Consider the following 16,746-nt stretch of genomic DNA (forward strand, 5'->3'; position numbering starts at 1 on the left):
CCTTTAAGAAATTTAGGCACTGATGTCATAGAGTTAATCAAACATCGTGAAGACAAAAATCTACAAAGCTAAAGGAGAGATTTTAAAAACCAAAACAAACCAAAATTTAAGAAAATAAGCTAAAAATATTTTTTGGTGGTGTTTATTTCTTTTTCACCCAGGTGCTCCTACACCAGAAACGCTAGGTAAGTGAAATGTTCCATGAATTGGCAAACTCAATAACATTTTGAGATGCATGCAACAATAATCCCATGTTTATTTTTTATCCAATTTTTCTCCTTGTCCACAAGAGCCTTTCCTTTTCCGTTCTTTTGTCCTTCACCAACCTCAACACACAATCCACCTCCATTGGTGTCGTTTCGTAACTCTGAACAACTTCCCATTACATGTCTACATCTCCTTAGGTTTCTATTTTCTTTCTCTTTACTATGTTGTTAAAATAAACATAAATTCAATCTTTCTTTTTCTCTTGAAATCTACACTTGAAATGTGTAAAGTGGTGAAATTTGAAAATTAGGGTTTTACCAAGTAAATCCACTAAATAACCCAATTAACACCACAACATTGAAAGAGGATTGAACCCAATAGATGTAGGCTCAACTCCATTGAGGAAAGGTCTAATATTTTGATTGGATTCAGCTAGTTAAATGTTGGTTATCCTCTTTCTTAGTTGAGTTTGAAATGTAATTGTGAATTAGGGTAAAAGTATGAATAATTGAAGTAAATCATCACAAATATATTGCTACAAATATCTCACAGAGTCACAAACTAAGATTTAGGAAAAAGATGTTTAGAACCTGTTCCTAGAAGTTCAACCTGATTTTTTGAGACCAGGTAGCACAAATCCGCCTTGGTCCTCCAAATTTTTCACTAGCGAAAGCTAAACTTGTTCGTCACTATCCACACTGGAAAAATTCTTGATTACAACTCCTGCACCTATTTCCTGCACACAGAAAGAGAAGGAAAGATATTGAGAATAGAGGTTTGCCTTAGGTCAAACCCCAATTTTGGAATTAACCATGAAATTGAATTGATAAATGTAATGAAAGATTGTAATAAAATATTTTTCTTTTGAGGGAAAGGTTGAAATGCTTGAAACAAAAATGTATACCTTGATGAAGTTTTTTTTTACCTTTACACAAAGGTTTTAGGGTTTCATGTAGGAAGTTTCACAAAACATTGATCATGGATGCCATCTCAGTACTTGAATTTTACTTCACTTCTACTCCAATGCTTGATGAATGGTTGATTGCTTTCTCACTTGAATTTTCTAGAGTGTAATTGAGATCTTGATTTCAATTAGGTGATTGCTTAGGATTTCACATGAGAGGAGTAGACCTCCTTTTATACTTGACCATCTAAAAATAAATTGAATTTCTAGAATAGGCCAACACAGGATCGAATTTCCCACTCAAATGAATTGACCGTTGTGAGGCCTCAATTTAGGGCTTGATTAGGAGGAACAATGTGCCCAATGCCCTGGTCCTAAAAATCAAGACTCTGGAATGAGGGAGGAGATGGAAGTGTGATAAAAATGTGAGTTTAGAATGTGGTGTGACTAGAATCGGCATTTCAATTGGTCATTAAAAGCTAGAACACCAAGGCCTAGATGAGAACGAAATTATAAGCGAGTACAATTTAGGATGCTACATTTAGCCCTCACTTTAGCGGGAGTATGAGACTAAGCATACTCACAGTAAAGTAAAAATTTGTATTAAAGAACTTTCAACAAGATATCAAAGAGACAAGACACACTAAGCCCTTGGGGACTTTAGGATCTTACTACTCTAATATCAAGATAAAAGGGACAACACAAGAAAGAGAAAGGGAGAGCACATGACTATACTAGCCTAGTAAGATTCGCTTACTATGAGTCATGAAAGAGAAAATTACTAAAATACAAAGCAAAAGACTCAATTTCCAAAGTAACTTGAGTATTGAAAACATGTCATGGTGTGTGTATAAAGTGTAACATTGAGCGGAGTGTATGCCCTCACATTAAAGTGATTGCAAACACCTTATCGGGAGCAATTACTTTAAGGTAGCATGCATCCAAAAGACAAGCATGCTACCACAATGAGATGCCCCTAAGAAAGGACAAATCAAAGGATAATGGTCACATAACATATATGAAAAAGCACATAAGGGATCCCCTAAATCTAGGGTTAGTATGCTCTTATGATAAATAATGTATACCAATAATATTTGTATTAAATTGAACTCATCTCCCTAAGATAGTGAAACCAAAAACATAATGGAAGAAAAGCATGTGTCTTTTTGAGTCAACATGGAAGAGACCAAAAAGAGATCTCAATACTTTGCATCGCCCCCAAGTAGACAACACAAGGCACAACATATAGAAGAAAGGAGATACAAATAGAAGAATGTCACAATGGATTCAGCCTCTTTATTAGCTTGCACCAACAGAGTAACAAGGGTCATGCAAAGAGAATCTAACATAACACAAAAACATATAAAGCAACACATAATATGGGAAGCACATTACAAACAAGAAAACACACAAAAGAGAATCTATGGCATGAATGAAGCTAGTCAAGCAAATCATTCGCCTCTGAATCTTGTTGAACATCATTTAGGGATGTTGGACGAGATGCAAGAGGAGCCACTTTGAGCATGGCAGATGGATCTACTGCAAGTTCCAAACAAGGACCATGCTCTAATGATATGTCACTTTGTTTGTCACTAGAAGCTAGGGTTAGTGCTTTTGAAAAAAGTGAAGATAAATCATGATTAATATCAATAAGCTCATATATATCACCAGAATCATTAGAATCAACATTATTAGCATGAACAACATCATCATCCATATCATCATCTAGATTAATAAAAATAGGATCTCTAATACGAAAAAAAACTTGAACAATCATTTTTATTAAGCATTTTTAATCTTGGTGATTTAAGTTGAACTTCCTCCCTAGGGATAGGCGAAGGCTAGACAAATAGGATCAAGTCAACTGTTTAGGTCGCTACAATTGATAAATTTAATACAGGAAATAATAATGTACATGAAAATGTACACAAGACACGATAGTAAAATATATCTTTATTCACACATGCAATTATTACAGAGAAGAAGACCAAAGATGGTCGGCCAAGGATTACAATAGATCTGACTATACCATACTACCTTCCTTGGCAGTACTCAACATATTTAAAGGACTTGATAGTTGCTGAGAGGTACACAACCATCAACCAACCAACACATAATTACTCGAGAGTGACAACCCACTTAATATGAATAATTAATATACTATCAAGTAACCAAAAATATCAAACATAACAAATACGCATTGTATGCCAACTACATCAACTTTTGGTGTCTTCAAAGAGGAAATAGTTTGAGAAGCAAGCTCACGAGCCCTGGCACGATGTCTTCGTCAGTGTTATCTCGCACAAAGGTTCCTTTAAGTTTTAGATGAGGGTTGTGAAGGTTGAGGATTAATGGACATAGGATTCGTGTCTTCCCTTAAAGGAGGAGGAATGGGAGAAACCCCACTAGATTGAGATATACAAGATAACAAGAACTTTCCTTTGTAATATGTAGGAGGCAGAACTAAGGCATATATAAGAGGAATACGAGTAGGCATAATACCAAGTCATTATGAGGAGGAATATCCATAGGTATAGGAGCTCTAGGCTTACTCAAGGACATGATCATCTCATTTTTCCACTTTTGATAGCATAAGAAAAGGATGTCACTTCGAGGCTTAAGAGGTTCAGGTTGTGTAGGCCAAAAGTAGTCAGGGGTGAAACTACCAAACTTTGTTGTGGGTTGGTAAAGGCTATGATTAATTAATATGATAGTGTCATTATGAGGGAATTTCAAACATTTATGGATTGTAGAAGGGATAACTTTCATGGAAGAGAGCCAAGGATGTCCCAACTTCACAAGAAATTAATCCAATGTGGGAATAATAGAAAAAGTCATTCCTAAGCTCCTAGTACCAACCTCAAAAGGGAAAGTAATAGAACCAATAGTAGGATAAGAGAAACCAGCGTACACCTTGACCACAACATCAAATTTATCATACGAAACTTGATGCAACTGTAAGATATAAAGATATTCTTCAGTAATCACATTCACCATACACACTGGATCAATAAGCACGCCTCGTGAGAGTAGTCTTTGATCTTCACAGTGATATATAATGGGCCATGAGGTGCAAAAATAGTCTCATTAGGATCAAAAATAATATATAGGTCTTTAGAAGGTGTAGGTTTGTCCACAAGATTCACAACATTGTTATATTCCATACCAAGGTCAGCGAGAGAAAAAGGAAAGAGAATCAAACTCAACAACATTGGTAGAGTGACAAGGCAAAGGATTGGTGAATATTTAAAGGTTTTCATTAGGAGGAGCTACGGACTTGTTTCCTTTGTCATTCACACCAACTACATATATAGTGTTATTATCAATGAAGCCTTGAATCTTATTCCTCAATGTGTAACATTTCTTGCTATCATGGCTAGGTTGACAATGATATTGACAAAAGGCTTTGGGATTATGATAGGGTGGAAATGGTTTAGAAGTTTCAATTGACTTGATGAGACGAAGTTTCTACACATTAGCATTTATCAACCCCAACATTATACTATGCAAAGACTCAAAAAGAAGAGTTAATTCTTTTCTAAAGTATTTGGATAAAGGGGCTACACCTAATGTTGTGGTTGCCACTTGAGTGTTGATGTTGTCATTTATCTTGATGTAACCTTAGTTGGGTTTAAACTTCGCAAAATATTATTGAGCACCCTCATTCTTATCAACTGGAGCCATTGAAGAGGATGATTCAAATTGTTCACTTGAAGCTGATAATTATGAAGCACTGCACACAAATGCGTGAATGAAGTAAAATTAGAAAATAGAAGCTTATATCTAATAGTCTTTTTGAAATTGGAAATAAAAAATCTTTGAACATCATGATTAGGCACTTGATAAGAAATTTGAGAATGCAAATATTTATATCTACCAATAAAAGTAGTCACTCCTTCTTTAACTCATTGCTTACAATGAACCAAATCAGTCAAAGTAATTCTAGGACCAATATTATTTTGAAATTGTTGAATTAAAGCATTAGTAAATTGTTGAAAATAAGTAATAGAATAAGGAGACAAAGAACAGTACCATTGCAAATCTTTATCCCTAAAGGTTCTAGTAAACAATTTACCCATAAGAATTTGGTCATGAGAAAAATCACTACACAAAGTTTGAAACACCTTCACATGAGTCAAGGGGTCACCTTTTCCATTGTACAACTCTAATTGAGGTACTTCCATATGTTTAGGGGGAACCACATGGACAATGTCATCTTATAGTGAGCTTGCTACATAAAATGTGGGAACATTGAACTTGGATTGAGTAATGGAATCCAAATGATGTTGTAAGGATGTAACAGTTTGGGCTAGGTTATTAATGGTTGGTTCAATGGATGGATTGAAATTGGACATGTTGGATTGTGATGGAAGAGTAACATTGTTATATGTAGGTGGAGGTTGAGAATAAGGAGGTGGAACATTGTGGTATGTGGGTATGGGATATTATTGGAATACAAATAGAAGACTCATGGAAGGAGGTATGTAAGAATATTGATTTATGGGATTGCCCCCATGACTAACATGTGTAGGATTAAAATTTTGTGTGGAAGTAGTCATGATGGAATATGTAAATGTAGGCACACTAGGTGAGGATGTAGGCATAGGAATGGAATGATTGACTTGACTAGTAGGTTTATAGTAACCAAAGACTTCAACACAACTTTTGATTGGCATGATATTAGTGTCAAAAATATGAGAAAGGCCACACAACAAATCAACACCAATTTTATCACTTTGCGTCATTCTTTTTAATCTTTCAAGCAAAGGGATTGCCTCACTTTCCGAGTATTGTTAACTCATCCATTGTTGAATCTTTTCAAATTCATTGTCAATCTTCTCCAATTTGTCAATAGTAACCCTAGTTGGTGATTCATCCACATCATGAAAAGTATGAGGAGAATGGGGATAAATGATGTCATTTGTTGGATTAGAGCAAACACCAACATTCTTATGGGGCAAGTGATCCAATTGAGGCTCCATATCCTTATTGTTTAAACCTTGGGAAGCCTTAAGTCTACAACTTCTTCTCACGGGAATATTGTATGTAGGACTAATGGTAACAAAACTCATGCACAAAGGAGAGAAATTTGAATGCCAAAATTGAAAAGTATGATTAAGCAATGCAATTTGTTATAACAATGATTGATTAACAAGAATTTAAACAATGTGATTTATGAATTTGAACAATAAATGCCTTTAAATCATAACATAACATATCACAATTTAATCAGATCTAAAAATACACTTGAAAAATTATGAAAAAGTCAATTTTAGAATAATAAATTAGGGTTTTTGTGAATTTAACCTCTAAATTTATGTAATTCAATTGAAAATAAAAACTATGAGTGCAAATTTGAATTTTAAAATGCATACAAAATCATATCTGAGACAATAAATCAGAATTAAGCATGAAAGATGTCAAGTTCACCAAAATGTAATGTATGGAAATTGGGAATTAGGGTTTTACCAAGTAAATCCACTAAATAACCCAATCAACACCACAACATTGAAATAGGATTTAACCCAATAGATATAGGCTCAATCTTAAAGGGGAAAGGTCTAAGATTTTGATTGGATTCAACTGGTTAAATGTTGATTATCCTCTTTCTTAGTTGAATTTGGAATGTAATTATGAAATTAGGGTAAAAGTATGAATAATTGAAGTAAATCATCACAAGCAAATTGTCATACATATCCGATAAAGCCATAAATTGAGATATGGGCAAAAGAAGATGTTTAGAACCTATTCCCAAAAGTTCAACCTAATTTTTCGAGACTAGGTAGCACAAATCCGCCCTGGTCCTCTGAATTGTCCGTTGTCAAAAGTTGAACATGTTCATCATTGTCAACACTATCAGAATTCCTAAGTACAACTCTTGCACCTATTTCCTGCACATATAAAGAGAGGGAAAGATGTTCGGAATAGGGGTTTGCCTTAGGTCAAACCCCAATTTTAGAATTAACCATGAAATTTTAATTGATAAATGCAATAAAAGAGTGTAATAAAATGTTTTCCCTTTGAGGGAAAGGCTAAAATACTTGAAACAACAATGTATACCTCGATGAATTTTTGTTTGACCTTCACACAAAGGTTTTAGGGTTTCATGTAGGATGTCTTCATTAAACATTGATCATGGATTTCATCTTCAATACTTGAACTTGACTTCACTTCTATTCCAATGCTTGATGAATGATTGATTGCTTTCTCACTTGAATTTGCTAGAGTGTAATTGAGATCTTGATTTTAGTTAGGTGATCGCTTAGGAATTAAATGAGAGGGTTTAAAAACAGGTCCTTTTATACTTGACCACCTGAAAACAAATTGAATTTCTATAATAGGCCAACAAAGGATCAAATTTCTCGCTCAAATGAAATGATCATTATGAGGTCTCAATTTAGGGCATGATTAGGAGGACCAAGGCGCCCAACGTCGTGGTCCTAAAACTCAAGACTCCAAAATGAGGGGGGAGATGGAAAGGTGATCAAAATGTGAGTTTGAAATGTGGTGTGATCAAAATTAGCACTTCAATTAGGCATTAGAATCTGGAATGCCAAAGTGAGGCCTAGGTGAGGACGAAATTGTAAGCGAGTACAATTTACGACTCTACAAAAAAAAATTGAATCCCTATGTTTAGTCTATTCCTTGCTCTCTATTTGTTGCTTTCCAATACTACAACAAAGAATGGAGCTTAATTATTTTCTTGCTTCTTCTTCTTCTTCAAATAATTCAACACAAACTTTTGTCCATATCTCCAGATGGTGTACACATTCCTCCCAAAATGGGACACACTAAGGTCAAAGCACAAAAGGTGGTGTAAATTATACAAGGTAACAATTTATGACACTATATTTAGTCCCCGTGTTAGCAGGAGTATGAGCCTATGCACATACGCACGATAAAGTATGAGAGAGATATTACAAGGAGATAAGACATCACTAAATTTGAGGGAACAAGCTTAAGATCTTAACTCTCACAATCATATATAATGACACACAAAACAAGACAAAAGCAAACAAAAGGAAAAAAGAAAACAATGACAAAAGACACACAAAAGGGGTTGGTAATAAAGACAAAGGCTCCAAGTCAACTAGTTGAAGAGACCTCGATAATGAAAATGTCTCAACCGCTAATATAATTCTCAGAATGTTATTGCAAGAGTACAAGTGGTCGCATGGAAAGGGCAAGAGCATGCATTGGTTGATGAACCATGATCAAACAATTAGCAAGGTATGTTATGCTTAAGGGTTCGTGGGGAAGAAGAAAGGAAACATTGATTTCACAAGATAGCAATTTTTGTCATGTTAGGTGATCCATGGAAGGGGGGGAGGAAGGGAACGTGGATTCTATGGGCTATCAAGCTATATTATTCTAGGTGATCCATGGTAGCACTAATTCTCATGGGACTACAAGTGTAGAAAGAGAAACTAAGAGTTCAAATAGTCTAGCAAGTTGTGTTATGCTAGTTCGACTCATCCAACAAAAGGGGTGCCAAGCAAACTTTTTATTATTGCAAGGTGATCGACCTGTGTGAATTGAAAGGAAACATTTTGCCAAGCAAATATTTTTTATCACAAGGCAAGCAACTACAAAGGTGTTACTGGGACACCACAAGAAGGATAACCAAATAAAGCATAATATGTAAGGAGATCATGAACAAGGATAACCAAGCAAAGCATTGTATGCAAGGAAATATGAAACATATATTGAAAAAGGATAACCAAGCAAAGCATTGTATGTAAGGAAATCTGCAACATGAATTGAAAAAGGATAACCAAGCAAAGCAGTGTATGCAAGTAAATCTGCAACAATTGAAGAAGGATAACCAATAAAATCATAGTATGAAATAAAATTCGCAACAAGGATAGCCAAACAGAGCATAGTATGTAATGAAATCATGCATAAATTGAATTGAACATAAGAAACAAGAAGGTCGTATATATGCCCCACTTTAGATGTCAACATAGCCTTGTGTTGATGTTTAAAGGTAGAAATTAGAGACAAGTATAAACACCTTCAACACCAAGGAGATATCATTTAAGCAACAATGAACATAACTCAAAGCTACAGAGGCATAACTCTTTTGAAGCAAGGAAGAGATAGTTGTAAAATAATATCTTGCAACAAGTGTAAAGGGATTCTTTTGAGGGATGCATAGTGAAAGGAGGAAGAGATATTTGGCTAAATATTTTTACGCCCAATAAATAGAGATCTTTAATAAATATGACATATTTGAAAGGAGAAGGAAACTAAGGATACACACCTTCCCCATGCTAGGAAAAGTGGATTCTTAGTGAAGGATTACACACAATCACTAAGGAGAGATTAATTGTAAAAGACAAACCATTTTAAGAAAGGAATAGGTCCTACCAATGGACACACATGTACATGCATGAAGTACAATTATATTCAAGAAAGGACATATAGTTATGAAAGATACAACTCAACAAAGGAAAACAAAATCCTTGAAAAGTGAGAATATTGAAACATTATTCTTGCCCCCAAGCATGTAGACAATAATAAGAAATATTATTATTTCACTAACCAAGTACAATTGCACATTAAATTGTACCAACACAAATGATAAAATTCCCACAAAAGGTGAGCTGCTGGATCACATAGTGAGGAGAAACATAATAGGCGAAGGGAGTGCTACTATACTACTTTCAAATTTGGATCAAGAAAAAGCATTAGATCTGGTGTAATATGGATACGCTATCACATAGGTCTTGGACAAATGCTTTAAAATATTTACAATCTCCAATGAAATGAGAACAACTACGATGAAAGAGGCAATACACACTACCATCTTTGTTCTTCTAATTATTGATAAATCTTACAAAAGAAAAGGTAATATTTTTATCATATTTCAGTCTCCAAAAGATTCTTTTTGTTAGCTTCTCTTGATTGTCAACATGGATAGGTCTTGTCCCTTGAGGGATAGAAGGACAAGGTTTTGGTAAAAGAATTGCTAAAGGAGGGAGAGAATTTTTATTATGGACTTCTTTTTAATTTTTTGTGTATGAACATGTTGAAGTACCAAGGGGATGAATAGATGAGGAAGGAATATCCTTCGTAAGAAGATTCCCATTTCTATCACCACTATTCATAACCACTTTGTTAGATTGGGAAGAAGTATTCTCATCATCTAAAGCTTTATCTTTTCTTAATGTTATGTTAGGAGATAAGGCATGAATAAAGTGCATAACATCATCTTGCCTCAAAATATGTTGATGACTAAGGTAAGCTCTAGGAGAATAAGAGGGATCTAGAGGAATAGATGTACTAAGATTGACATGTTTACCTTGTCCCTCTTGAACCAAAGTATCTTTGTAATAAGATGATGGTTCAATGTTTCTCTTCAATGTTGCATCTCCATTAAAGAGATTATTGAGAGATCATTGATAGCAAACCAATCGGATTTTTGTGAATTCTATTATAAAAATTAGATTTGAAAACACCAAATAAAAAATATGCAAAATGTAAAAAGTATCGGGTTCACCAAAATGTAATGGGGTGGAAATAGGATTCACTAACTTAGCTATGCAAACAATGAATTAGACCTATGCCCACAAGGGTATTACATTAAGGAGGGGATGGAATCAATACATTCACTCCCAATGGATGAAAAGGGTTGAATGTTGATTGGATTTCAATCCTCTATTTGTAGTTGAATTGGATACTGCAAAGGTCTAAAGTAAACACTAGATCTAGGGATAAAGATGCAAAATTGACATAAATCAACATAAACAGATAGTTATAAATTTCATATGAAGTTGTAAACATAAATCTGGAATGAGGAAGTTGAGTAGAACATGTGACTAGAATTTGAGCCTGAAAATGCACAAGGAGGCTTCAAACGACTATGTCCTTAGAATATTGGATGTGGATGGAAGTTATCTTTCTAGGATCATAATGCAATCTTGAATATCCTCCTAAAGAATCACCAAAAAATTGTCAAACATAGATGTGTGGAGTGACCCTATCCTCCACTTTTTGCACTTGCAAAAGCTAGATTTGATTATCTCTGTCTACTTTGTTTGATTCCACAATTATGGCTTTTTAACGTGTCATTTGCACATAGAAGAAGAGAAAAAGTGTTGTGAATAGGGGTTTGCCTAGGTCACACCCCAGGTTTGGAATTAGCGCTTGAAATTAAATTGAAATACTGAATTAAAATGTTGAATATTATACCTCAAATATGTTGTGGATGATTGAAGGTTGGTGATGCTATGTTCTTTGAATGTGATCACAAATGTTTTTGATTAATTAAAAACAGGTTTTAAGGGACCCAAAACCCAGTTACATATGAAAGATATTCAGGAAAGAAACAAAACACAACGGCTGCAAAAAAAACCAGCAAAAAGACCAGCAACAGAGGAAAGGACAGCAAGAGGCCAACAAGAAATTGGCCCCAAGTCCAGCATAAACATAAATTTAGAAATTCTTCATGGTTTCTTCTGCATCCTGCACCAAAAGCATCATTGCCTTGGCTGCTTCCCTCAAGTCGGTATTTTCCTGAACAATCTGGCTTTCTTTCATCTTCATATCCTTCTTCGTCGTAGTCTGTCTGGTTCTGCGCCTAGGGGTCTGGTGGCTTAGGTTGGAAGTAGGAGCATCTTCAATAACTACCAGGTTCTTCTCCTGGTTTTTCTTTTCCAGATGATTCACCAGCGCATTCATGTTCTGGGAGGAGACTTTAAGAACCTGGAGGCTATGGTCCATAAGGCTTTTCAAGGCTTTCTCATTTCTAGCCATCCGGGCATTGACATTGTCCTTATCCTCCTCCACCTGTTCCTTCATTATTTTGATGATGTCCTCCAGATGTTTCAGGTCGCCTTTTATCAAATCTTTCTCCAGCCAGTCTTCCATTTCCATTTCCTCCTCCGCTTCACTATTCTCTGTCTCCTCGTGCTACTTCCCAGAGTCGGACATGTTGATCAGCTTGTTGATTTTAACTTCCAGCTCCCTTTGTTTACCCTGCATGTTGGTAATGTTTTCCACCACCCACTTCTGAAAATTGAAGAATTCAAGGGTGCAATTGCAGGCGGTATCCAGAATGGTGTCCGCAGAATCCTTGCTCTGTTCTGTCTCCTCCACATTAGGGTTTTCACTTTCCTTAGGCTTCAGAGCCTCTTTCTCAGTTTCTGAGCCTTCAAGGTTAGGTTGACGATTCTCAGAATTGCCCCCTTCCTCTCCTTCCCCATAATTCTCCTCCTTGTTAATCTCCATTTCAGAAATATTTTCCTTATTCTTTCCCTCTTCTTCCTCACAAAGCACATCCTTTTCTTCCTACACAATTTCAACCTTCCTTTTTTTATGGGTAGGGGTGCCGGTCTCCCCAGTCGAATCAGAGTCTATGCATTTCTCAGAAATTTGAGCATTGATGATTAAAGGGTCATCCTTGGTAGCCCTAGTCTTATCCTTCATATATTCATAAATCAGCAAAATGAGTCCCTGGTGCGCAAGAGGGTAGGAGCTGGGTTTTTTAATATGGTCGGCCAGGCTCTCGTTTAGAGAAGAGGCTAAATAGAAGGGCAAAGATATTTTAGCCCCATGGTGGAAGTGGTTCAGAATGGCAAAATGATAATTGTAAATTTTCGTAAACCTGCCATCCATAGTTAAATATTCCATTAAAGCCCTAAGAACTTTTTGCCAGAAAGGTTTTACCTGTTGGGGGGTGAAGTATGATATGTTGTCCTTCTTCGCCAGGTTGCCCTTCTCGTCCTCCATCTTAGGGAAATTTTTGAAGGCCTCAGCAGCGTATTTTCTATCCCTATAGAATTTTGTCTCCTCCATCTTGAGTCCCGTGACCTCCGAGATCAAACTTTCATCGATTTGCCATATTTCCCCAAACAGGGTAGCCTTGTTATTACTCCAGCTTTTAGCAAACCCGTGAGACACAGAGTTTCTACTACCATGGAGCTTCTCCATATAATCAGTGAAACCGTGTCTGTGGAGCCTTCTCCACAAATGTTGATGCAATAACATGACATAAAATTCAAAAGACATAAATGACCTAATCTTAAAAAAAATCTTGCATGATGATTGATGTAATTTGATGCTCCATGGTGTCTACATCTTGAAGAATGCTTGGAGAATATTGTGGGATGAAATGTTGCCTTGATGCTCAATAAATAGATTCTTGAAGGTGGATATGAATTGAATGTAGTGGATGTTAATGAATGCTTGTGATGTGAAAATGAATTAGAAGAATTCTCTTATATAGGTTTCTCAAGATTTTTCCCTGATTAGGCTGACCTCCAACGGTCAAATTGAGACATCATGATTTGAAACCAATTGATGGGAAGCGGGCACCGACATGTTCAATTTGGACCCAATTTTGGGGGGATAAAGGCACCCAAAGCACCCCTGTCTTGGACAAGGGTGCTTCCACCCAAAATAGGGGAACAAGCCAAGGACAATGCACACTTAACTTGAGACTGAGACTCAAATCACCATGTGAACAGATGACATCACTTTCAAGGTAAAAAGGCAAAAAATAGGCTTGGATGAGAGCTAAAATGGGACACACTATGACAGAGGCAGAAAAGGTGGTGCAAATAGTACAAGGTTACAATTTATGACACTACAATATCTTTCCTTCTTTTGCCTTGTAAATGACAAAAATAGGTGTCCACTAGTGAAAATTACATTTGTCTTTAGACATAAGTCACAAATATTTAATTATTTCAACTCCCTATGTACCCTTGGACACTTACCTGGCATATGAAAGCTTTCATTTACACCTTATTGAAAATACCAAACTTGACCAAATTAAATAAATATTTTTGGTCGATGTAAGATTTCTCTTACAACCCTTGATGCTCCTGCATCATATTCTTTCATCATCAATGTTAGAGCTAATGGGCTCTGTTCTAATCTTAATGTTGAGTACAATTTAAAGGAGCATGAAGAACAACATGATTATAAGCATGATGCATATATAGATCAACATGATCTTTTTTTTAGTCAATTTATTGTTGATGCACTTACCACTTACCAATAAACATGTTCCTCAACAATTGGCAATTATTTTACATCAAGCATTAGTGGATGCTCCATTTCGCGTAAATTTTATTCATGGTAATAGTACCTTTTTGGCCTCTTATGCTATATCCTCTTATCCTCATCCTATTTATACCTTCTCCCTCCATGACTACCACCATTCACATTCTTATTACTAGTTTTGTCCCTTCTTATTCCATAGCTACTTCTAGTGGTCTGTCTCCTTTTACCTCCATTAATATTCCAATTACATCTCAACCATCTATAAACATACCTACTAGTGTTATACACATGTTTCTAACACTATTCCTCCCTCTCACCCCATCTCTTCACTTGTAATGTGAACCCTCCTATGACCATGACATTATCTTTCATTACACTTATTCAATTATCCCACATTCCTATCACTATTACCCCCATTTCCACCTTGAATACATTATTGTAGGACATGGTTAATACTAAGAAGCAAGCAAATGATATGCCTAATAACAAGGAATTCATCCCATACAATCCTCCACATTGTATACTACTTGCTTTTGAAATTGTTACATATATGTTGCATCCTATATTTGTCACACCAAGATTTGAGTTATATAATGGAAAGATTGCCCCAATGTTCATTTGCAACATTTCAATGTGGAAATTTAGATGTTGCATGTGAATATGAGATTTAGCTAAATTGTTTCCTCGAACCCTAAGAAAGTGTGATATTCAATAGTTTTTTCTTTACCTCTAGATTCCATACACTTTTAATGAATTAGCTACTAGTTTCTTAAAGCATTTACATATCAATGGGGGCTTGAAAATAACCATGAATGAATTGACTAGATATGTCTAAAGAAGTAATAAGTCTATCAACAAATATGTTGTAGAAGTTGATGGTCCAACCTCACAAGCCAAGAATCATCTGCAAGCACACCATCTGTCACATAGAGAAATCAAGAAAAAATATTTTTTCAATTCAACTTGAGAATTTTGTATTGATTGCACAAAAAAATATGATTACAACGAATGAATGAATCCTTGTACCCAAGATGCAAAATCTAATGAAAGATCAAATTAGCTAGTGTCAAGTGTCACAATCATAATTAATACAACTTAAGCTATTATTAGCCTTATTAAATAAAAGGAAAAGTACCTAAGTTTAGCTTAAGTGAATAAAGTAATTAAAAGAACTAATTAATTAATAATTAGCTATAAGTGTCTCAATTACTTCAACACACCATCTTAAGATTAACTTAGGGAGTAGCTAAGAAAACTAAGATGAATGCAAAATGCAAGCATGAATGGGTCCCGATGTCTGATTAGGTAATTATGTACAAACTAATGCAACTCTCACTAATGGAGAAAAGGAGATGAAAAAGAGTACATGTGTCTAAGCATGAAGGACTCCAAATGTCCCCCAAATATTGAATTGGTCACATAAGTACAATCAAGATCCCCCTATAGGATAGAAAATAAGAGATGATGTATCCTCCCCATAAGACAAAAGCTCCACTGCTGAAGATGAAGACTTGAGGATGAATGTTGATGAAGATCCAAGAGTGAAAAAACACATTCCTCCCCTTGGGAAGAAGCAAATTAAATGGCCAAGACACAAGCAACCCCATGAAGGAGATGGAAGGAATAGTCTCAAGATCTGTGTCATAGCAGACTACTCAACTGTCCACATGTCTGAATCAAAAGATGTCAAATCAACTAAAGCAAAATCAAACAACTGTGAAGATACCTGATGGACAACCTCTAAAGGCATTGAAGATGGGATGATAGGAATTATCAACCTTTCATCAATGAGGAATAGAGTATCCTCAATCATGCCCCCAATGTTTGGAGTGTGTGTTGTATCAAACAACATTGCAATATCTGGCAAGTACTCATCCCATAAAACAGAAACTAGAAGGGAACTGTCAACCTATGAACTGAACTGATCTTTGAAGAAGCAGGAGGTGGAGGAGGAGGCTCAAGACAAGTCTTAGGAATCATGGTGGATGAAAAAAGCACACATAGGTTCAAGTGACCAAACCTCTCCTCAACTACCCAATCCACTCTAGATGCATGAGAGTTAGGACTGATCAATAGAGTTACACAATCAATGGGAGAAAAAAGTGAATAACTGATATAATCATGATGCATGATCAACACTACCAATTGCAATAAGCTCTCTACTATGCAAATCTTTGATGAGCATTGAATCAAGGATGAATCAAATTGTCTTGCATATCCCACTATGAGTAATCTAGCAGATGGAAAGGAGGTTAGACGATAATGAAGGGATACAAAGAAATTATTGAATGTGTCACCATCAACCTTAATAGAACCACTCCCAGTAACACTCATACAAGTTTTATTACCCATCAGAATGTGAGGAAATGTACAATGCTCAAAAAAGACGATTAGCATACCCTCGAATGATGTCATATGATGAGAGGCTCTTGAATAAAGAATCCACCTAGTGGATTGAATATGTGTTGATGTAAAGAGAGCATGGCCTTTCATTTGGTCTTCACCCCATGTCATAGAATTTGACTTGGAATGTGCAAGTCCTGAAGTGGTAGAAGAGGATGCACTAGATGAAGATGATTGAAAATGATTCTTTCGAAGAAGATCTTTTAGCTTGTCTATTTGCT

The sequence above is a fragment of the Cryptomeria japonica genome, chromosome 6, assembly GCF_030272615.1.
Source record: "Cryptomeria japonica chromosome 6, Sugi_1.0, whole genome shotgun sequence".
Taxonomy (NCBI): domain Eukaryota; kingdom Viridiplantae; phylum Streptophyta; class Pinopsida; order Cupressales; family Cupressaceae; genus Cryptomeria; species Cryptomeria japonica.